The 23,668-nt window shown below is 39.1% G+C and overlaps 1 protein-coding gene across 3 annotated transcripts in view; it reads right to left on the reverse strand.

Moving 5' to 3' along the window:
• RAPGEF4 (Rap guanine nucleotide exchange factor 4) overlaps window positions 1–23,668 on the reverse strand; it is a 328,733-nt gene that overhangs the window by 304,672 nt on the left and 393 nt on the right. The gene's annotated exons all lie outside the window — the stretch shown is intronic.

A 23,668-nucleotide genomic window follows, 5' to 3' on the forward strand; every position in this document is an offset into this window, starting at 1 on the left:
TTATTTTTTTATTTAGTGAGAGGAGGGAAGGCAGAGAGACAGACTCCCGCATGCACCCTGACTAGAATCCACCCAGCAAGACCACTAGGAGGCGATGCTCTGCCCATCTGGGACCCTTGCTCCTTTGCAACTGGAGCCTTTTTTTTTAAGCACCTGAGGCAGAGGCCATGGAGCCATCCTTAACACCCAAAGCCAACTTGCTCGAGCCAATCGAGCCACGGCTGCAGGAGGGAAAGAGAGAGAGAGAGAGAGAGAGAGAGAGAGAGAGAGAGAAGGGGGAGGCATGGAGAAGCAGATGGTCACTCTTGTGTGTGCCCTGACCAGAAATCAAACCTAGAACATCCATATGGCTAGCCAACGCTCTACCACTGAGCCAACCAGCCGTGGCTAAAATATCTTCCTTAATTAAAAATGATAAGCCCTCTATTAAGGGACAAGAACTCTAATTTACATATGGCATTGAAAAAAAAAGACTTTCAGATCACAGTCCAGGAGAATCCCCACCGTCTGCAAGTCTGACCACACTCAGGGTTCAGAACTGATAGCTATTGCATGTGCTTCCCTGAGACTCACAACCCAGAACTCAAGGTCTGAAGCCACAGAGAAAGTTACAATGTACAGATTCTCTGCATACACCAACAGCCCATTTAGCTATCTCTACGACTTCTACTTCCTAATATAGTGGCAACCAGAATTAAAGAGAAGGGAATCTTGTCCACAAGCAGTAAAGGTGAATATGTCTGGTGTCTCTGACTCTGCTGGACATGCCCACATCTGATACTCTTCAGGTCATTACAAAATATGAGGAAGCCACTAGCTGTGGCTGGACCTCAAACTCACATATGCATAGAACTTCAGCACCTAGCATTGCATACTCAGCATGGGCATAAACAATTTTATCCTAGCTACCAGCCTCCCCAGGGCCATGTTGATCTGGATCCTTTGTATCTAAATTGGCCAGACATTAAGGACAAAAAGACCACCCTGATACTCTTTCTCTTAAAACAACTGAAACAGATGTTGGGTTTATAGAATATTAAACAGAGGTCTTCCAAATATATAGTTCAGGCAAATGAAACAAGTCAATTCTTTTCTGTGTTTTTCTGTTACTGTCCATACCAGGTTGAATAATGTCTCTCAAAAATTCACGTCCACCTGGAACTCAGAATGTGCCCTAATTTGTAAATAGTGTCTTTGCAGATGTAATTCATTAAGATGAGGTCATACTGAATTAGGGTGGACTCTCAACCCAATATGATTGGTGTCCTTATAAGAAAAGGAGTGGATACATAGGAACAGGAAAGAAGGCCATGCGTGATACAGTGGAGGCAGAGACGAGAGTGAGTGACATAGTGCAAGCCTAGGAGTGCCAATGATTTCCAGCAACCACCAGAAGCTAGAAAGAAACAAGAAAGGATCTTTCCCTGGAGCCTTTAGGAGCATGGCCATGCTGACACCTTGATTTGGGACTTTGGAATTGTGAGACAAGAAACATCTGTTTTAAGTCACCAATTCTGTGGCTATTTGGTATGACAGTTGTTGGAAACTAACATATATGCAGGCTCCAACTCTTTCATAAAGCTGGCCAAATTGCCCAGTGCCAGATTTTCAGATTCACTTATTTCATGAGATTGAAAGCACTCTGGACAGATAACAAGCCTGTCGTCAGTCTCCATGACCAAGGAGGAGGCACCTTAGACAGATGCTATGTCCACACATCATGGAGTATGGCTCACCAAAGAAGTCCCCACAAAAGGGGCAGGTCAATGCTTTCCAGAGTTCAGTATGGATGCTCTAAGTTAAGGTCTTTTCTGCAGGCATCTGAAGACTCCAAGCTGCATCTGAGAGGATCTGGGCTCATTGTTGCCCTTTTATTGGACAGATGAGATCACATCTTCCAACTACATCCTGCTACACCCATCTCACCTGAATTTCCATTGGAAAGCCAAACAAAATAAAGGCAAGGAATTCACCAGCCCTATGTAGGACTGCAAGATTTTTGGATGGTACTTCTGCAGGTTCCATGTTTATTCAACCATCATTTAAAATTTTACTTGGCACCTACTTTGTGTAGAAAATATGTAAGGAGATAAAGTATGTGTACTGGTGAGCAAGGGAGACTTAAATCATGAATGGTAGTTTTATTACTTTTCATAAGTTGAATAGTATTTTCATTTATTCATGTAGTACCTTTCTTAGGATGACCAAAAACTACCAAATAAAGGAAATAGGAATATGTATACATTTAAAATTTTATGACATATACCAACATTCAGAGGGTTTTTTTTTATTGAAAAGAACAAACTAGTCAATATTTTACTTACATAAAAGTGAAAAAGTTAACATTATTTAAAACAAATTCCTTCAAAAAATCTCATATTATCTAATCAGAAATTTATGAGTTACTTTTTTCTAATTCCTATATCACTGTGTCAAAATAATCAACTCACAACTTATGTATCCTCGATATGTGGGGGCTTCTCAGGAGAAGGGAGTAAATCACCTGGATGAGGTAATAATCAAATGTATTGAATCCATATGACCCTCTGCTGTTCTCTCACCTTCCCTTCTTCTGTTTACTTCTTTCATGGGGAAAGCTGGTTGATCTCAAACTCAAGACTGCCTATACTTTCACAGTCTGACCCGGTCATTAACAGCAAATATGAAAATAGATCAAACACTCCTCTGCCTCGTTTAGTGTCTATGAACCACATAACCTCCATAACCTCTGTTCCCTTCTCAGGCATGAGCCCAGCATCAAGGTCACACAAAGCACATTGCTTGGTAAAAGGTTATTGGATTAATATGCATCACACAAATGTTTTATAAAGGATCTTTTCAAAAATTGTTTCCTTGTTTCTGTGTAAATTAAGACAAGGATAATTAATAATAATCAATGGCTAGCAGCTGAAATGGCAGAGTGAGAATGAGGCTGAGTGGAAGGAAAGCCACTTGACCAAAGAACTTTTTTTAAACCACTTCTGAGACTCCCTAAAGAATGTAGTTCACGGTGATAAAGGTGTGGTCCTCCTCACAGTCTGGCAAAAGAAACAGTAAGGTCATGGTGAAGGCACTATGGACCTCAGCAGGTGAGTTTACGTGCAAGGTAGCTGAACTGCTGAAGAGGGAGAACTGCTGGATATCAGACAGGAAACAGAAGAGATCATGCACACTCATCCTTTTAAAGATGCCACCCCAAATGCTCTTACACTACCTACTCATACCCCAAGTAGGTAGTATAAGAGCATTTGGGGTGGCATCTTTTAAAGATGAAATTCTGGTGCATAGGAGGAAGCAGTGTGTTTTGTAAAGACAGTGGAAAGAGGAGGACACTTCTATTGAGAGTTATCATCCTAATATCCACTGAGCTCTTTGTGGATTTCTGTTTTAGAGGTTATGTAGCTTTAATTCAATCTCCTTTCTCTCATGTGCCTCATATTTTTACTATTACTTTTTCCTTCTTGATATTCTAAGATTTCTTCTTTTCTCTGCTCACTTCAGCCATTCTTTTGGAGTAGGTCAGCTGATGACAAATCTTTGCTTTCTCTTCTCATTTCCCTCTTAATTCCTGAAGGCTATTTTTACTGGGTATGGAAATCCAGATTGACAGTTCTTTTCATCTAGTACTTGAAAAATGCTGTTCCACTTTAAGTATTTTTTCTTTAATTTTCAAAAATTTAATTGTTGTAGCATGGATTTCTTTAGGTTTATCCTGTTTGAGATCTAACTTCTTGAATCTGTAGGTTATTTCTTTTGCCTAATTTTGTCCATTTTCATTCATTATTTCTTCTCACCACTCTTTCTCCCCATCTTCTTGGACTCCAATATTATATCTTCTGTTATAGTTCCACATGCCCTGAGTCTCAGTTCTTATTTATTCAGATTATTTTCTCTGTTGTTCAAATTTCTATTGTTTAATCTTAAAGTCCTCTGATTCTTTCCTTGTCTTAGCCCCCCCTTTTTTTGCATTTGTTTCAAGTATGTTCATAATTGCTCACTGAAGCATTTTCATGATGGCTGCCTTAAAATCTAGATGAGAAGGGCTGCTTTATCACAGCCAGGCAAAGGAAAAAGTTTGGGCTCCACACTTGGCCTCTGCTGATGGGGGCAGAAAGGAGCTAGTAGTATTTTCTGTGGTGTTTGGTTTAGGTATGGCAGGTATTATCTAAGTTTTCCCATCTTGCTAGCCTGCCTCTTTGCTTGTCCTAAAAAAAAAAACGGGCTTTCTCTTGAGGCATTTTGTATGTTTCTGCCCATTTGCATTTCTGGGTTGTTGTCTACTCCGGCATTCAATCTAGGATATGAAGCAAAAAGAAAACTCAAGAAACTCACCACAATGCCACCCTTCAGAGAGAGAAATCCCAAGACAGTCTGCCTTCTTCTCTCCACCTTTCAGGGACTTCTTCTGGTTGTTTTCTATAGAATGTCCAGGATTTGTAGTTGTATTTAGTGACATAAATAGGAAGAATTAAGCCCATTTGTCCAGACACGGTACTCTATAGTTGTCTTTTTAGCAGCATTTGTCCTTGGGTAAACGGGATAGTTACAATTTCACAACTGTCATATGTACGAAAAGTAAATGTGCACCAACTAGAACCTCATTTACAGAAGCACACTATTTCCTGAAACATGTTTCCAGGGACATGGCAACCAATGAGCCATATGTTGTTTATTTGTTAATCACTTGCCAACTATGGCTTTATTGATAATATCACTTCTGAGTTTCACAGTGGTCGTGTGCATCAGCTGTGATAATTTGCTTCCTTGCTGTTCAGTATTTATCATGGTGATACTGACTCCCTGTTCTTTTCTCCATCTGTTACAGAGAAATAACACCCTATGTTTTCATAATTGTACTCATGTTATCCTAGCCCTTGTCCTCTGTATCTCTATACCTTGATTTTTCATCATTCTTCATCTGGACTTTCCTACTTACCCATATTTCAGGTGGATGATATTATTCTAGTTTATGCTGAAGTTTGTGTATTTTCCCTGTACCTTGTGTGTGAAAATTTTTATTTCTGTGTTCAGTTTTGCCGTCTTCCTCACAACAACATTCCAAGGCCTGGCACAGAGTCTGTAACCCACCAAACTGCCAACCATGCTGGATAAGTAGAACTATTAGCAGTGTCATCTGTAAGATAAAAACTTCAGAATGCAAACCCAGATTGCGGTCTTTCTTCTTTCCAGTGTTTTGTCAACATGATATGATCTCTCTGAATATTTAGAAACATCTTCACTTGCCTTTTAAGACACATTCCACATTTTCTTGTTTTCCTCCTACCTCACTGGTCACTGCTCCATAGCTTCTTTGGCTAGTTACTACCCCTACCCCTAAACTCTTCTTGGAGGATGGCAGGGCTTAACCCTTGGTCCTCTTTAACTTACTTTCTTGATGCTTTCCAATCTCATGGCTTTGATTATCATCTAGGTACTAACGTTTCCCAAATTTATATCTCTAGTTCACACTGCTCTTCCAAACTCCAAAGTCACATATCCAGTTTCCTACCTAACATCTCCAAACGGATTTCTAATAGACATCTCAAACTCAACATATCTGAAGTTGAATTCCTCATTCCTTATCTCTCTAGCCTTCCCCATCATAACAAATACCTATGATCCTTCCCATTTCCCAGGCCCCAAAGCCTTAGAATTATCCTTGACTCTGCTTTCTCATACATCCCCACATTCAATTCACTCAATTTGGTCTGCCTCCGAAATATATTCTACTTCTCACCATCTCCTCTACTGTCACTCTGATCCAAGCCATTATTATTGTTTACCTAGATTATTGCAATAACTTCCTAATAGGTCTCCCCTTCTCCACCATTACCCCTCTCAACATTGCTATCACAGTGATCTTATAAAAATGTCAGGTTATATCATCCCTCTGCTCCTCTTCAGTGACTCCTACTATACTCAAAGTAAAAGTCAAGGCCTTTAAAATAGCTGTCTAATACCTATATAATCTAGCCCTGGAGGTTGGCTCAGCAGGAGAGCATTGGCCTGAAGTGTGGAAGTCCTGGGTTCGATTCCCGATCAGGAGACACAGGAAAATCAACCATCTGCTTCTCCACCCCTCCCCCTACTCTCTCTCTCTGTCTCTCTTCCCCTTCCATAGCCATAGCTCAAATGGTTCAAGCAGAGTTGGCCCAGGCGCTGAGGATGGCTCTGTGGCCTCTGCCTCAGGCGCTAGAATGGCTCTGATTACGGCAGAGTGATGTCCCAGATGGGCAGAGCATCGCCCCCTGGTGGGCATGTTGGGTGGATCCCGGTTGGGCGCATGAGGGAGTCTTTCTGACTGCCTCCTTGTTTCCAACCTCAGAAAAATACAAAAAAATAATAATAATAAATAAATAAATACCTATATAATTTGTCCTCATTCTCTGACTTCCTCTCCTAGCCTTTCCCTTGGTAATTTCACTCTAGTGACAACAGCCTCCTTACTGTTCTTCGAGCAATTCATATAGACACTAACCCCAGGGCCTTTGCACTGGCTATTCCCATTGGCAGGCTATTCTTACTGTAAACATATGCTTAGTTAACTCCCTCATCTCTATGCTTAAATCACTTTCCCAGTAACCATAGTCTGACTGACCTATGTTACAATTTTCACCATCCCCACTATTACTCTTGATCTCTTACTGAGCTCCACTTGTTTTGATTGTTTTATTTTTTTCTTTCCCCACAACACATATTACTCTCAAACACAACATGTAACTTATTTGTTTATTATGTCTGTTGTCTTTTATCTATTTCCTCTGTTAAAATGTAAGCTCTATGAGAGCAGAGGTCTTGTTTTGCTCATTGAAGAATCCTAAACCCAAGAAGGTGTTCCTAAGCATTCAGTAAATATTTCTTAAATAATGGAATTAATCTCATTACAGTAATGCCTCAACATTCTAAGGATATTTATCTTTACATCTCAGTTATTAAGAAAAAAAATCATAGAAGCAAAATCATATAAGAAGTAAATTTAAAAAGCTTTGTATAACCAAAATGAACGCTTTTAAATACCAAAACTCTGAAAGTTATATACTTTACTTTGAAGAGAAATCCTCTGGGGCAAAATCCATGCACTCGTATTATAAATAAAGTTGCAACCAGTTGGTTAACCTGGTTTCTAAGTCGAAAGCATTAGAAGCAGATACCATGTTTGTGCAGAGGAAGGAGACAGGACAGACACCTTTAGGGCAGCAACCAAGGAGAGTCTTGGCAGTAGGGAAGAGGAAGGCAAATAACACACAAACAGGCAGAACTTATCTTTATAAAACATTGGGGACATTTGATGTTAAAACAGATAATCCACATACAGGGGGTCCTCAGGTTACCACACAATTCTGTTCCTATGACAGTGACACAACTCAAATTTTGGTGTAAGTCAAAACACACCCTAGCCTAAGTCACTTCCCTATCCTAACACAGTTGTAAAAACATAAGCTAGAACATTAAAACACAGCTAAGCCACAGAAAAAGGAAAAGGACATAAATATACTGTATAGTACACTGTACTGCGTATTCTTCCACTGCACGCAACCAAACTGGTTCTCCCACGCAATCCATAAGTCCAATGCTAACAGTGTTAGTCAAAACATTCAACTCACATCTCAATTTTTTAAAGTTTTTATGGGAGTGAGCGTCGTAAACTCGAAACGTCATATGTCAAGACTTTTTGTAACCCAACGACCCCCTGTACTTAAAAATTGCCATATTATAACACAGGGTACTAATTTATGTTCAGTACACTGAGCCTCAATCAGAAAATTTAAAAAAAATTATATTCAGTATGCTTTAGAAAAGCAATCATTAAATACTATTTATAAATACCATTAACTACCATTTCTATTAGAATTATTAAATTATGCCAACTTTGGAAGATTAATTGGGAAAATTTTGTATGAAATTAACTTCTTTATGATTCTGGTTAACTAAAAACTGTAAATAACTATACTGTTTGGCTCTCAGCTATTTATTCACTGTGTATCCAGAAATTAACGTTGTGTTCTAAAAGATCAACTTTAAGATTTCAGCAGGTTTTCAGTTTCTAGGTAACTTGAGGTTCTCATAATTTAGAAAAGTACAGAAAAATCTTTACTTGGCCTAAATGCTTGGGAAATGGTCTGTCCTGGGCAGGTGTGGTTGGATTAGAGCTTGGTTAGAAGGCACACATCTGGACCATGTAACTCGAAAGAGCCAGTAGGCAGATATTCTTACTGTGTGCATTTCATCCTGATCCTTTGGGTTAAGGCTCTGACATCTCAGGAATCCTTCATTAAAATACAAACATTTCTACAAAAGACAGCACAATAAACTCTTTAACACATTAGTTCAAATTACTTAACAATGGTTAGGAAGTTTGTGATGGTAAAGCTCTAAAGAAAACAGATGCAAGATAGAGAAGTACAGGGCAGTGTGCTGGAGGTGACCTCCAAGTGTGGAACAAGGTGTCTTCCTGCTCATCCTGTTTAAGGGATTGGCTTCTGAGCAAGGTGCAAGACAGGGCTCAAGGCAGCACTGTCAACCCAAGGAGACTGGACAGAGAGGGAGACTAGACACAATCAACGAGGATTATCTGACCAAGTCAAATGGGTTAGCAATGGCTCCTCACGTGGCCCCTGGAAGCTCACTAAGAGCGGGAAGAACAGTGTTAAGGTACGAGTTAGAGGAGACTGCCATCATGGCAACCCTGGGCACTCAAGAATCCAAAGAGCATGCAGGGAGGTGAGAGAGCACAGTGAGGGAGGGGAGGGCTGCAGGACGGGACTTGCAGCCACAGATCGTCTTCACAGTAATGGCCAGGGCTCCAAGCACTTTTGAAAAGATCTTACTTAATTTTAACTTGACTTTTCCCAAATTCTTTATCTTTTTTTTTTTTTTTTTTTTTGCTTTGCACTATTAATTTTCCAAGGAATATACTTAAAACACTGTTATAGTGAAAAGGGAATGGAATTTCATCCCGTGTTTGTCCCTAGCACTTAACATCTGGGTGACCCAGACAAATAATTTCTTTCCAAACCTCAGTTTCCCTATTTGTAAAATGGAAATAATAGCAGGTATCTTGCTGTCTTTTTTTTTTTAAGTGAGAGACAGACAGAGACAGGTAGACAGGAAGGGGGGAGATAAGTATCAACTCATAGTTGCAGCACCTTAGTTTGTACATTGATTGCTTTCCCATATGTGCCTTGATCAGGAGGCTCCAGCCAAGCCAGTGAACCCCTGCTCAAGTCAGCAACCTTGGATTCAAGCCAGTGACCTTGAGCTTCAAGTCAGCAACCATTATGTGATGTCTATGATCACATGCTCAAGCCAATGACCCCATGCTCAAGCTGATGAGCTTGCATTCAAGCTAGCAATCTCACGGTTTTGAACCTGGGTCCTCAGCATCCCAGGCCAACACTCTATCCACGGCGCCACTACCTGGTCAGGCTATCTTAGTGTCAAAGAAAAGTGATTTCAAGATATATGTCAAACCCTGGCCAGTTTGCTCAGTGGTAGAATGTTGGCCTGGTGTGTGGAAGTCCCAGAATCGATTCGCAGTCCAGGCACACAGGAGAAGCGACCATCTGCTTCTCCACCCCTCACCCTCCCTCCTTTCTCTCTCCTCCCCTCCCACAGCCATGGCTCTACTGGTTCTAGCACATCAGCTGGGGGCACTGAAGATGGCTCCCTGGAGCTTCCACCTCAGGCACTAAAACTATCTCGGTTGTGAGCATGGCCCCAGATGAGCAGAGCATCAGCCCCAGGCCAGGGGTTGCAGGGTGGATCCTGGTTGAGGCACATATGGGTATCTGTCTCTCTGTCTCCCCTCCTCTCACTTGGAAAAGAAGAGAAAAAAAAGATGTGTCAAGATCTTCAATCTCTTTGCATACATTAACTAATTTTTGTTCTATGGATAGCTCTATCCTAAGGAAGTAATCTAAAACCCAGTAAAAATTTAGCATAAAAAGTTATGGCAATATTGATAAGAGTAGCAATCATTTTTAAATGTCTTAGGTGTTCAATAAGGAAAAACCTAAGCCATGTGACCCATATGATTTCAGTCAAAAAAATATATTTACAAAGAATTTTTAATACCCTAGGAATATGATCATCCTATTTTTTTCTATTTTTTATTTTAATTTATTGTGTTTACATAGATTCAAGTGTCCCACCGAGTGCATCCCCCCGACTCTCGTGTCCCCTCAACATCCCCCTTGCCCTCCTCCCCTCACACCCTCCCCCCTTCCCTCCAGGATTTTCTGTTCTGCTCCCTATAATGCTGTTATGTATATATAATTTCACCAATCTCTTTCCCTTCTCTGATCCCATCCTCTCATCCATGATCATCCTATTATGTTAGTTGTAAAAGGCATGAAGCTCAAACAAGGAAAAAAAAATACTCATAATAGAAAATATACTGTGGAAAGACACACTTAAATCATATGGCCATTTGTGCCCAGTGATAGGGTTTGTAGAAATGCAATAAGTATAAACCAGAAATTCTTTGGTTTGGCTCCAATCAAAGTAAAATTTAAATCATAGTCAGTTACCTGTCATTCCTTCTGGGAAAGAGAAAGACATGTCAATACATGTCAACTTGTAACATTCTCAGAAAGAAGCAGGGGGGGTGTGCATATTGGCAGCTCTCAGCTGCAAGCCGGCAGCAGCTCTCACAAACCCAGAGAAGAGAAAGGGATGTGGTGGTAGCAACCCTGGCACATATCATGCCAAGGAGTCATGTTGCTGTCTCTTATTAACTGTTTTAGCGCCTATAAATCAGTGGGATATTCTAAAAATGTTTTTCTTTTCTCTTAAAGTTGCCTTCATTATTCAGTTTTCATTTTAGAAAATCCTTTTTCATTCTTCTAATATAAATCCTATGAGATAAAATTCCCATCAATAGAGCCCTGGCTGGATGGCTCAGTTGGTTAGAGCATTGTTTTAGAGCATAGTGTTTGCTGGTTCGATCCCTAGTCAGGGCACACACAGGAACAGCTTGATGGTCCTCTCTCTTTCTCCCTTCCTCTCTTGCTAAAATCAATAAATTAAAAAAATATATTTTTAACTCCCATCAATAAACTTTCTGCCATATAGTTATAGCAATAAGTAGATTTTAGTATATATTGTACATAAAATCAATTTTATGCCTGGGTTACTTGTCCAGATTCAAAAGAAATAGATTCAAATGCTTTTCTATTTGTGGAGGCATTCTTATGTGGCAGAATTTGTCTGCAACACTCTTTACAGGCAGATTAAAATAAATAGTAGGTGATAAATTAAAGAAAAATCAATAAATAAAAGAAAATCAAGGTAAGCACAACTAAAACGGAAAGGAGAATCTCCCTTTTAGATAACTTTTCAATGTTTTAAAAATTATTCCATGCTATTGTTTTATTTTATTAGTATTCACTCTCCTTTCTCCCTAATACCTACATTCTTTCCCTAAAAGTGATGAATAAAATATACTTATTTTTTATTTATATTTTGCAATTGGACTACTTGATTCTCTTTCCGATAACCCAAAATAACACCGAGCTTATGTAATATCCACTTTCGATTTCTGTAAGCCCCTCTAAGAAGTTTCCCTGCTCATTTGGCAATCTGGATATTTAGGGTTAGGACTTCTAATGATAGAGACAAAAAAATTACTAATCATCTAAACACAAAGGTCTTTTTAAAAATGAGCTTCACTTTGATATCCATAATCTGTTAAATGTTGAATTCTAAAACGAACCTCTAAATTGTTCAGATAAGTAACCAATGAAGTGATGAAAAGGTAGGAAACAAAGCAGCAGAAATCATATAAAATTCAATTGAGGAAAAGATAAGGTGCAGTCACAAGCTGACAACGTGCAGTGACAGCACGGGGAGCCGAAAGAGACAGTAAAATTGTTTTCCCATCCAGCCGGTCAGCATTCAAATTTGGCCATACTTTGGGGATCTGCCTTCTAGCAGAAGCTGCCTTCTTATCTGGTCCAGTAGGTATCTTCTGCAGCAAAAGAGGGCTCCCCTATCTATGCTCTGAGGATCTGGATAATTAAACAGGGGCTCCTGGTCAAAGTATTTAAGTGCTTTTCAGTCAATAAAAAGTAAAATCTGGCTGCCGACTAGAATAGCCCTCACTCTACAGATCAGATCTTTAGGTACCCCCAGGGAATGTTTACCATGAGTCTGCTGCATGCACAGTATCTGAACATTACCACAGAGACTTACTATTCTCAGGTTGCCCTTGATTTTTAACATAAAAAAATTTATGGGGCCTGACCTGTGGTGGGGCAGTGGATAAAGCATCGACCTGGAAATGCTGAGGTCACTGGTTCAAAACCCTGGGCTTGCCTGGTCAAGGCACATATGAGAGTTGATGCTTCCAGCTCCTCCCCCCTGTCTCTCTCTCCTCTCTCTCTCTCTTTCTCTCTCCTTTCTAAAATGAGTAAATAAAAAAAATTTAAAAAAAATTTATGAACATATTGCCATATCATTTAATTGGTTAATAACGAGACTATAATAAGAATTCAATACAAAAAATTATCAAAAGGCAAATGGTGAAATAGTGATAGAAAAAGTTGTTTAATATAATGAACAAATCTTTAAAATAAGAAATTGCTGGAGTTCCTAGGTATCCCAGACCATTTTCTTGCTCTGGTACATTTGTCTGAGAGGTCTGTCTTAGAGAATCCCAACCCAACAGGGGTGCCAGGCAAGTTCATCACTGATAAAACTAAACTGGCTAAATATAAAACCCAACATCAGTAGGCTGGGGATATTGGTAGGACCATCAGCCTGCCATCAGCACCTGTAGTCAAAAGTACACACTCAATATCTTTATTATTTTTTTTCTTCTTCTTTTCCACGTGAGAGGAGGGGAGATAGAGAGACAGACTCCTGCATGTGCCCCGACCAGGATCCACGCAGCGACCTCCATCTGGGGCCATGCTCGCAACCAAGCTATTTTTAGCACTTGAGGTAGAGGCTCCAGGGAGCCATCCTCAGTGCCTGGAGCTGAACCAGTCGAGCCATGGCTGCGGGAGGGGGAGAGAGAGAGAGAGAGAGAGAGAGAGAGAGAGAGAGAGAGAGAGAGAGAGAGAGAGAGAGAGAGAGAAGGGATGAAGAAGTAGATGGTCGCTTCTCCTGTGTGCCCTGACCAGGAATTGAACCCAGGACATTCACACGCCGGGCCAATGTTCTACCACTGAGCCAACTGGCCAGGGTGAGCACACGCTCAATATCTTTAGAATCCCATTTAAATAATAGTACTTTTCCTGATCCATATGGCACTCATCAGTTCTCTAGGGGTAGCTTTCTTTTTCCTTTAAAAATCACGATAAAGAAAAACTAAGCAGTATTTTAAATCTTTCAAAAATAAAATTCTAAATTTAAAAACCAAAATTTATCCTTTTAACTATTTTCTGAAATTACCTTTGTCTATTACCTCAACAAAAGCAATAATAGATTATTGGCAACTGCTCCCAAGAAGGCCTTGTTATGAAAAAAAAAGGGTAGTACCATATTTATTCAAACAGTGTCCTCACAGCAGGCACCAGTCCAACATGTGTTCTCTAAAACACCCATCTGCCTACTTAGGAGAGCATGAATAACAGATCTAAATTCACTGGATGGCCTCTCAGTTTATTCAAGGTCTTCGATCAAACATTACTTCTAAAGAAAGACCTGTTCCCCCCTCTCTAAAATAAGACCACCTCTCAGTTTCTTCTCTTTTCTCTGCTCTGTTTCCTTTTATTGGTCTTAATCACTATCAAATACTGTAGCACAGATTTGTCTGTCCCCCACTTTGTCACTCCATATCCTCTTATCTTTGGCCTCACAGCATTTATTACCACCTAACCTTTCCTGTTTTGTTTACCACCGTATTCCTTACCACCTGGAACAGTATTCAACACACAGTAGTTACTCAATAAATAGTTTTTTGAATGAGTGATTGAAATAATGGATGTATTCCCAATTAGTACTTAAATTCATGATGTCAGGGCCCCTGACAATTCTCATTAACCTATCTGTCCTCTGCAAATGTGACTGGCATGTGGAAAACAGAGTGTAAAATCTCTGAATGAATGAACTGAAGGAAAATACATGATTAAGATCAGATTCTTTTCCTACAGTACATCTGGTTGAGGAAGGAGGAAAAGAAATGAGGCAGGAAGAAGACAGGGGTGACAAAGGAGTGGCAAGGGACACTGAAAATAGAACTTCCTCATATCCCAAAATTTGTTTAAAGGATAAAAAATATATATAAAATTCAAGAACTCAACCTTTTCTGCAACATGTTAAATAAGTATCCAATCAAAGACCTGAAGGATAAAATTGCCAAAGCTTGAATACCAGGCAAGACCTTTATACCTTCACTTAGCATTTAAGCACAACTGAAATTTCACATACAATATTAAGAACCAAATTATTTATTAAATTCTAAGTAATGTCTACTTCCCATTAAATGTCTTTTGTACTTATTTTCAACATCTTTAACAGGCCATTTATAGAGGCCTTTAAAATTATTTCCCCATTTATTTAAATAAAAGAGAGGTTCTTGAACTTTTAACCAATTTCTGATAGTCCTATAGCACAAACCATCCTATTTCATATGCATACATTTTACAATTTTATCCCATGAAAATACTTTCAGAAAATTATCTTACTCAAAAATAGGCATTTGGATGTTGTTTCAGTGTAATTAACACAAGTTGCTTGGTTTCCATGGTAATGATTATAGGCGTCATTCTCTGTGGCATAACCTGTGAACTCCTGACCACCATTTGTCAGTGACACCATCATTATTCCTTGAGAATATACCCTTGCCCCCACATCCTCACAGAGAAGGGCTAAACCACCATTAAGACATACACACCTTAGCTTGGCTATCAAATGAGGATGTAATTTTCCCCCAGTTATGCTGAATCCAAAATTGTTACTCTTCATCTAGCCAACAACACAGTATAGCAGCTCTGTACATAGCTGTTGAAAAATATTACTTCAAAACAATATTTATGGAAGATTTCTTGAAAGAGAAATAATCCATTCATTTCTAAAATATATTTTGGTACTGACTCAGACCATCAGAAAGCTATCTATTATATTGGCCCCCTAGATTCGTTAATGTCCTTTTGGCTTTAAGCTATCAAGATATAGTGAGAATTTTATGAAACCCCTTGCTGTATTCACTGCTGAAATACTGTTTATCTCATTGCACAGAAGCTTCTTCATAAGGTTGAGGAAGTCAACAGGTCTCAATATTGGCTTGATAGTTGTTCTTCTCTTGCAAAGAATAGTTTTCTGTAAACACTGAATACTGAAATAACTGCTTCTTTCTTTGTGATGACCCTGAGAAATCATAGCAGTAATGCTTATATTAGAAGAAAAATTTTTTTAATTAATTATCCAAATTTCCATTTTAAGAAACCAAAATAAATAAATAAATAAAAAGAGCAAGTTAAATCCAAAGTAAGTAGAATAAAGGGGAGGGAGGAGCAGAAATTAATGAAACCTCAAACAATAAAGAAAATCAAGGAAAAATTGGTTCTTTTTAAATATTAAAGTTGAGAAGCTCTATCAAGACAGATTAAGAAAATAGAGATCAGATACAAATTACTAATATTGGGTATGAAGAAGAACATCATCACATATACTAAAGACATTAAAATGATAATAGGGAATATTATGAAAAATTCGATGCCAACTAATTTGGTTACTTAGACAAAATGAACAAACTCCTTAAGACAACTTGTCAAAACTGACACAAGATGAAATAGAAAGTCTGATTACTCTTCCATCGATTAGAGATTTAATTTATCATCAAAAAACTTCCCACAAAGAAAATTCCTAGCCATATGACATCTACAAAACATTTTTTTAAAATAACATCAATATTACACAGCTCTTTGAAAAATAAAGGAAAGGAAAAATAGAGGGGGAGAAAATGTTTCCTGATTCAAGGAAGTTCATTCTCATCACTTCTGTTAAACTTTGTCCTGGAATTCTAGCCAATACAATAAATCCAGAAAAATAAAAAAAATAAAAGACAAAAAATCTGAAAGAATAAATAAAACTGCCAGTATCACAGACAAAAAGATTATCAATATAAAAAAATCCAGAGGAATCTACAAAGCAACTATGAGAACTGAACAACTTGCCGAAAGTTACACCATTAATAAAATCACAACTGGAATTTGAACCAATACAGTCTGGCTCCCAAATTCTTAACCTTTACACTATGCTCTCCACTTAGAGAAGACCATGCCATTATACTTACATTAGCACACACAAACAGCCATTCCAGCAGGTCTCTGGAACCTCATTTGACAATTTAGAAGTTCAGAAAAATTAATAACTACACCAAGATCACATGGCTGAGGGTAGTGATAACAGAACTTGAATCCAGTTCTGGCTGACCCTAAAACCAAGCTGATTTGAAAACATCATGTTTTCCAGATTGGAAATAGGAAACAATGAGAAGATCCAGATGATAAGGTCCTGAATCAAAGCTATAAGATATTTATATAAAGGCCATGGAACAAATTGGTAACTGGTTAGTTATAAAAATGAACATAGGACAGAGAGGACATAAGTGATATCAAAGTTCTGAGAATGAAACTAGTAATGTCATTAATAAAATAAGAAAATAAGGAGGAGGAACTAATGGGGAGGAGAGTTAAGTTAAGTCAGTTTTAGACAAGTTGAGTAGCAACTTGTTAGGTTAGAAATGGTTTTGACAGCAAATGATAGAAAAGCTAACAAACAGTGGTTTCTAGAAAGTCTCTCTTTTCTCCACAAAACAAAAAAATCTGATATGAGCAAACTATTGATCTAAATTCAACAGGTGAACAAAGTCAGCACTGGAGTCTGTGTTTCCCCTGGTCCTTCCCCCTGCGATTACAATATGGTTGCCATAGGCCCAAGCTTTAGGCAGTAGTTCCAGGCAGAAACAAGAGAAGAAGGGGGCATCAAATATTATGCATGTCTTTCATTAGTAAAGCAAAAACTTTCCTTGAAGCTTCTAGTAGATTTCTGCCATGTCTCATTAGCCAGAATTGTATCACATGGACACCTGGCCTCCAGAGACACTGGGAAGATAACCATTTTGCTTTTCCAACCTCTCTGGCAGAGGTAGTTGAAGTCTGTCCCAAAATACTAATGGGACACTGATGTATGAATATCCAGCAGAGAGACAAAAATAAAACTGGTTTAGAAGATAAACCACAGACACAGAGTTTAATTGAAGCAGAGGAAATGAATGGGTGCTCTAAGAAAGAACATGTGTGAAGAGAAAATAGAGTAGTAGCAGCACTTTTATCTTTCTGTGCAAGGGAAGCAAATGGATGCATACGGATGCAGGTGAGTGAACACGTACCCAAGTGCCTCCTCTCCCACTGGCACATTTGCTTCCTTATATTTGCTGGGTCTTTCTCTGTCACCCTCTCCACCCATTTTTTTCCATCCTCTTTCTCTTTCCTGGGTCTCTCAACTCCCAAGGTGGTCTCCCCTCTCCCTCTCCCTCTCCCTCATTGGTGAATTGAAGTACCAGAGGGAAAGCTCACTCCTCACTGCCACTATCCAAGATGCATGCAGATGAATTTAAACTAGCTGCCCCGGGGTTGGGAAGGTGGTCCAGGAAAATAAGCAGCTACTATGGAAGGGATATGAAATCTTATAGATTCATAGGAAATTGGAACTGTCAGTCGCCTCTCATCAGAGGAACCAAAGGCCTATTTGAGGAAGCCCAAACTAAGACAAGAAGGCAGAATCTGCTTTGCTGGACACTCTCTTCATCTAAAGACCTCTTCCATTCAAGGCTATGTTCAGGAGCCCAGGCGGCAGGGCCGAGGGTGTGGTGGACTAGGCACCCTCTCTCAGGCCCATGGCTACAGGGACACATTATCCTCCATGTGCCTCCAGCCTGAGGGAGTCTAGGTCTAGCTGAAACGTTTCTTTCCTAAAATCCTTGAGCAGGTAGACTCAGCACCACAGACTTGAACCCTGATTACATATCAGGTTGTACTGTCCTCTAATTGCTCCTCAGATATATGCTAGGTGCCCATGTATTTAGAACTACAGGAGATGTCCCCCAAGAAGTTACAGATAAGATAGTCACCAAGCATTAAACTTTAAAAATATTGCTAACATCACAAAAAGAGATCACTTGATGTTATGTGCCTCGTGATGGAAGTATTTTTGCCAAAACAAACAAACAAACAAACAAACAAAAACATCTAAATCTGATTAAGTTCTAAATCCAAATATCAATTTACAGAAAATATGAAAGACAAAAGGACATATGAAAAGACAACATAGAATGCAATTAAAATTCAGGCTATAAAAAATACCTGTCTCTTCAACAAATGTATTACAAGAAGAAAAAAAAGAGAGATTAAAAGAGAACCCAGAGATTAAGAAACAAAAAACCTTAAAGACATAACTTATTTGAATCCTGATATAAACAAACTGCAGAAATAAAAAAGTTATGAGATAAATGGAGAAATTTGAACACTGACTATATATTTGATTATATTAGAAAACTAATGTCAAATTTTTAGTCTGTGAAAAATTATAGTTTTCTTTATAAAGAATCTGTAGCTTTTAGAGATATGTACTGAAATATTTTAAAGACAGAAAAATACTATGGCTGTGATTAGTGTGAAAATAACCCTGGGGGTGTGGGGGTGAATGGGATAGAAATAGAACAAGATTGACTGGGAGCTGATGATTGTTGGAGGGAGAAGGGGAAGGTACAACAGAACTATCATACTGTTCTCTTATTTTTTGTACATTTTGAATTTTCCATAATAAAATTACTTTTAATAATAAATTAGACTAGTGCTATGCAATACCATTTTCTTAAAAAGTATTCACATCTGCCAAAAAAAACACAGAAGGAGCAGCAGAGGTGGATGGTGATGGTGCCATCCAAGCCCTCTCCAAGGCAAAGGGAGCCAGTGAAAAAAGTTGCTTGCAAGGCTGCTGATGTTCCCACGCCTGAGGAGAAAGATGCATTTGGCCCTCTCATCCTAATTCTATATACACCTTCTACACTCAGGGCTCTGCACTGAAGCTGGTGGTAAAATGATGAACAAAAACAGGACTGACATCAAATGATGCAAAAGAAAAAGTAAATCAGCAGTCACATTGGAGTCTGACATGTTACTACATTGTTGGGCAGAGTGTGTATGGAAATACATGTAGTGGCCATCTAAATGCAAGAGGTGACGGCCAAGCTGTCCTGAAGGGTTCCCAGAACTATCTTCTGATTATAATTCAATTCCCAGGCTCTGCCGCTCTAGGAAGAGGATGAGCTGGCCAGAAGTTGTAAGTGTCCTGATCTGGCAGTTTTGCTTCTCATTGTAAATGCACAACATTGACTTCTCATAATAATTGGGTTTCCCATACAGCCTGCCTAGAGAAGGAATACATTAGCCAAAGAATGTATGTTCACTTCTCTGATGTTATTTTCAAATTCATGAGCTGCTTTTCTGGGTTTTACAGTCTCTGAGAGTTCAGCGCCTGTGTATCTGTACTTAAACAATGTATTAATCCTTGATGTGCTGACAAAGCAGGTTCAGAGACTGCAACACTAGCCCTGAACCCTGAGAATCTGCCAGGGTAATGTCATCTCTTGGGACCTGCCTGGGAATACACCCGCCTTCCCCAGCCTTCCTTCTGCTCTGCATGTGTCTTTGATCTCCACCATTCTTCAAGGGTGAGACTGTGGCTGATGCCTCTTTGATATGAGTCATCTTCTCTCACCATGTCTGCTACAAAGCTTTTGGTGTTTTTTATTGTTTTTTTTTTAGTGAGAGGAGAGGAGGCAGAGAGACAGAATCCCTCATGCACCCTGATGGGGATCCATCCAGCAAGCCAACTAGGGGCGATTGCTCAGCAACCAAAGCCATTTTCATTTTAGCACTTGAGGCAGAGGCCATGCAGCCATCCTCAGCCACCCAAAGCCAACTTGCTAGAACCAATCGAGCCATGGTAATGGGAGAGGAAGAGATACAGAAAGAGAGAGAGAGCAATGAGGGTGAGTGGAGAAGCATAAGGTCACCTCTCCTGTGTACCCTGACCGAAATTGAACCCAGGACATCCACATGCCAAGCCAACACTAGCACTGAGCCAACCAGCCAGGGCTGCATTTGGGTTTTTAACAAAGTCATTCCTTGATTTCTTTGACTCTCATTCAATCACACCAAAATAGCTAACTCAATATCTATTTGGGGATTAAGTCAGATGCAACAACACTATGTTAAAAGCATTTTTTAAATGAAAAATCAATAAATTTTAAAACTTCTCAGCTGTTTTGAAAGTTGTCAACTTTTTTATACATATCCATATCATGTTAACTTCTTTTTCTGCTTTGGCTGTGATTCCTAGTGGTCCTCAGATAAGTTAACTGAGGACACACTGCTGGATCTGACCCAGGAGACGCAGTGTGCCCACTCCTGCTGTATAGCCATGAATAAATACCAGCAATGACTCAAATCACACATATGTGAATGTGTGTAGTTCCTTCACAGTACTCTCTTATCAACCTTAAGAATTATGACTTAGAAATGGTTCTTAAATTCACTGGTGGCAAACTTAAAATCTTATAGTAAAAATATTTTCACTAAAATTAAACAATGGTCAACACAGTAAAAAAAATATTTTACATATTCTAAATCCCAAATAGTGGCTACTGTGTAATACATTTCTAGTTATCATCCCTGCTCAGGAAAAAAAAATTGTAAGATCTATGAGACAATGGTAAATTCGTTTTGCTTTAACAATGTTCCTGCTGAGACTTTTTCCTATGTCCTTTTATCCATCCAATTTTTCAACACCTTTCTGACTTTAAGATTAGTATTTTTATACTCTCATCTCCTCAACCCCACCATAGTCCAAGAATTTTGATGCCTGATACATAAGAAGCTTGAGACTTTCTTTCTTCAACCCTTTCTCCCACAAGCGAGTTTATATAGTATTGTCCTGTCTGTGATGACTTTCTAGGCATGCTGAACAAGCATTTCCAAGGCTTTGTTTTCCTTGTTTAGTTTGTTTCAACTTTCATTGCACACTTCTTTACTCCTGAAAATCTTCTACTGTAACTCCTCTTTTTGTTTCCAACCTCTGGGCCCTCTTTTTCTAGCTATGCCAACAGTGGCTACTTGCACGGTGCGTATATCTAAACTACACTTCTCAGCTATGGAATAGGTCCCAGCATCATATTTCACATAGTGCAAAGGGATTTGATGTACTATTTCCTCTTTTTGTGTGTGTATGCCTAAAAATGTACATAGTCAAAAGTTTGGAGGAAATAGAGCATGTATTCCTATATACTAGATTTGGTCACAAGAGGAATTTGTAGTTGGGAAGAAATGAGCATATTTATATGTCACTCTTGTGTGCTTTTGTTCGCATTGCTCCCTCTGCCTGGTATGCCCTCCCTGAATTCTCTGCCTGATAAAATTCCCCTCAACCCTCTAATGTCCAGGCAGGAACCTGTGGGAAGCATCCCCAACAAAGCTGCCAACTCTCTCCTTTGCATCGCAGGAGCACTCCATACATCTCTATTAAAGCACTTCTCATTGCATAGTGGTTAGGTGTTCATGTAGCTGTCCTACCCCACCCCACTCACAGACCCAACTCAAGTGAATGAGAAACTCTCTTTTTTTTTCTTTTTTGTATCCCCGATGCACAACACAGTGCCTAGAATAGGGTATCAAGATAGCATTTCTCAAAAATATTGAGGGTAATGTGCCACACTAAGGAGTGACTTCAAGGGACTTTCCCAGCCGCTTCTATCAGCATCCTTAATCTTCCTTGCACCCAAAAATTAACAGGCAATCTAAGTAAAAATGCAACTTCAAAATAAGGTCCTTTTACAATGAGACTGCCAGTCCTAAACCCTTCTTGAAAGGAATTCCTCCATCAATGTTGTGGAAAATGCAAGGTTCTCAACAGCAATACTTAATGGAACCCAACAGTTTTCAAAGAACTTTCACCATTTTTTTTCCATTTAATCCACTAATTCTTAGTAAGATACATAGTTCTATTCTTATTTTTCGGATCTTCCAGTAAATACAAGTAACATGTCCAGTACTGTTGATAGCTCTGGCCCTAAAAACCTTAATTTATTGATCTATCCACTCTTCCACTCTCCATGAATGCCAGGCTCAATATTTGTGAAGGGCTAGGTTACTTTTCCCCTGGTAGACTTTCCCCCCGTTATGAATGGTGGTATTAGATTGTGGCACTGTATTCTTAAAATCCACTCCAAACAAAATCATTTAGACAGATATACATTATGAAAAGGCAGAGTCAAATATGCCCACTTGGGTTACTATTAGTCTATGATTTTGCCATAAGTACTTACTGACTAAAGGATTTCCAGTGAATTACTAACTGTTCAAAAAATGACCTGCCGTGCTTTTCTGCAAATAGAAATATGTAATCTATCATCTAAAAAATTCACTCATAAGAAAGTACTACTATTTATAGGTTAAGTACAAGAGGCTTGATTTTCTCTTCTTTTATAATTCATCTTTCCTAAACAATTAAATTTAGATTACTTATCACATTAGCAAGCTCTTCCCTTAAATTTGCTCTTAGTTCCTTTACACAATTGTGTATGAGTTAACATCACTTCAATTCTCTATTCGTTGTATGTAACTCTTCTAGTATTAGTTCATATCATTTTAGACATAAATAGGGCACTGTCTGTCCAAAAATCTTGCTACTGTGTGGTAACTGAAAAGTAAAGACTATTTTCAGACATTTCAAATTATTCAAATGAGCCACAATTAATTTTTCTCAAATTAATTTTTTTTCAACAAAGACCCATAATAGTAAAGTACACAGAGTCTGCCTCACTTAAGATTCTCAAGTTTGATCTGGTTATGAATCTGCTAATTATAAAAATCTCAATATGGCAGAGCACAAAATATTTCACACAAATGCAAATAGAGATATCATGCAGATAGCTGCAAGGCATGAATCACTGCCCTGCTGCATTGAACTCAGAAAGGCAGAGGCCATTCACTCTGTAGGATTTCTTGCTCAGTTTTTAAAACTTCAAATGCATCACCTTCTAATCAAGGTAAAAAACTGTATTGCTAATATACACAATCTGGTAAACTCACAAGCTGGACAAACAGAACATTATGCTCTCAGAGCCTGGAAACAATTGCAGTCCACTGTTACATACAACTTATATAGAGCTGTCCTCGGGAGTACAATTCTTGATGGTTTTAATTTTTTTAGAGTAAGGATCTTTTTCCCCGTGACATGCAAGTATTAAGGCGAAAGCAGTCTCCAGTGTGACCTTCCCAACATAGACCTTGAGCAACTGCAGGGGCACAGACTACAAGGCACTGGACAGCTCCACTGAGTCTCTCCCGCTTTGTTTTCAGGAACAAACAACAAAAAAGTGATGTTACTCTGCACCTGCCTCTCCCCCACCCCTCCCTAAAACTTAAACTACATTTACTTCTCTAGTGGTCTGAACAGCTGGAAGATGGTATGAATCTCTTCGCCTGTCCAGTGATGCCCAGGGAAAATAAACTCCCACCCAAGAGTGGGGTGGTGTGTGTAGGGGGCATGGGTGGGGGGGGCTGGAGTCGGAGGGATAGGGGGCGAGGAGAGGGTGACGGAGCGACGGGGACTGGAGAGGGTGGTACTCTCCCCCCACCTCCACACTGCATTGCATTTT

This window comes from Saccopteryx bilineata, chromosome 5, assembly GCF_036850765.1.
Source record: "Saccopteryx bilineata isolate mSacBil1 chromosome 5, mSacBil1_pri_phased_curated, whole genome shotgun sequence".
Taxonomy (NCBI): Eukaryota; Metazoa; Chordata; class Mammalia; order Chiroptera; family Emballonuridae; genus Saccopteryx; species Saccopteryx bilineata.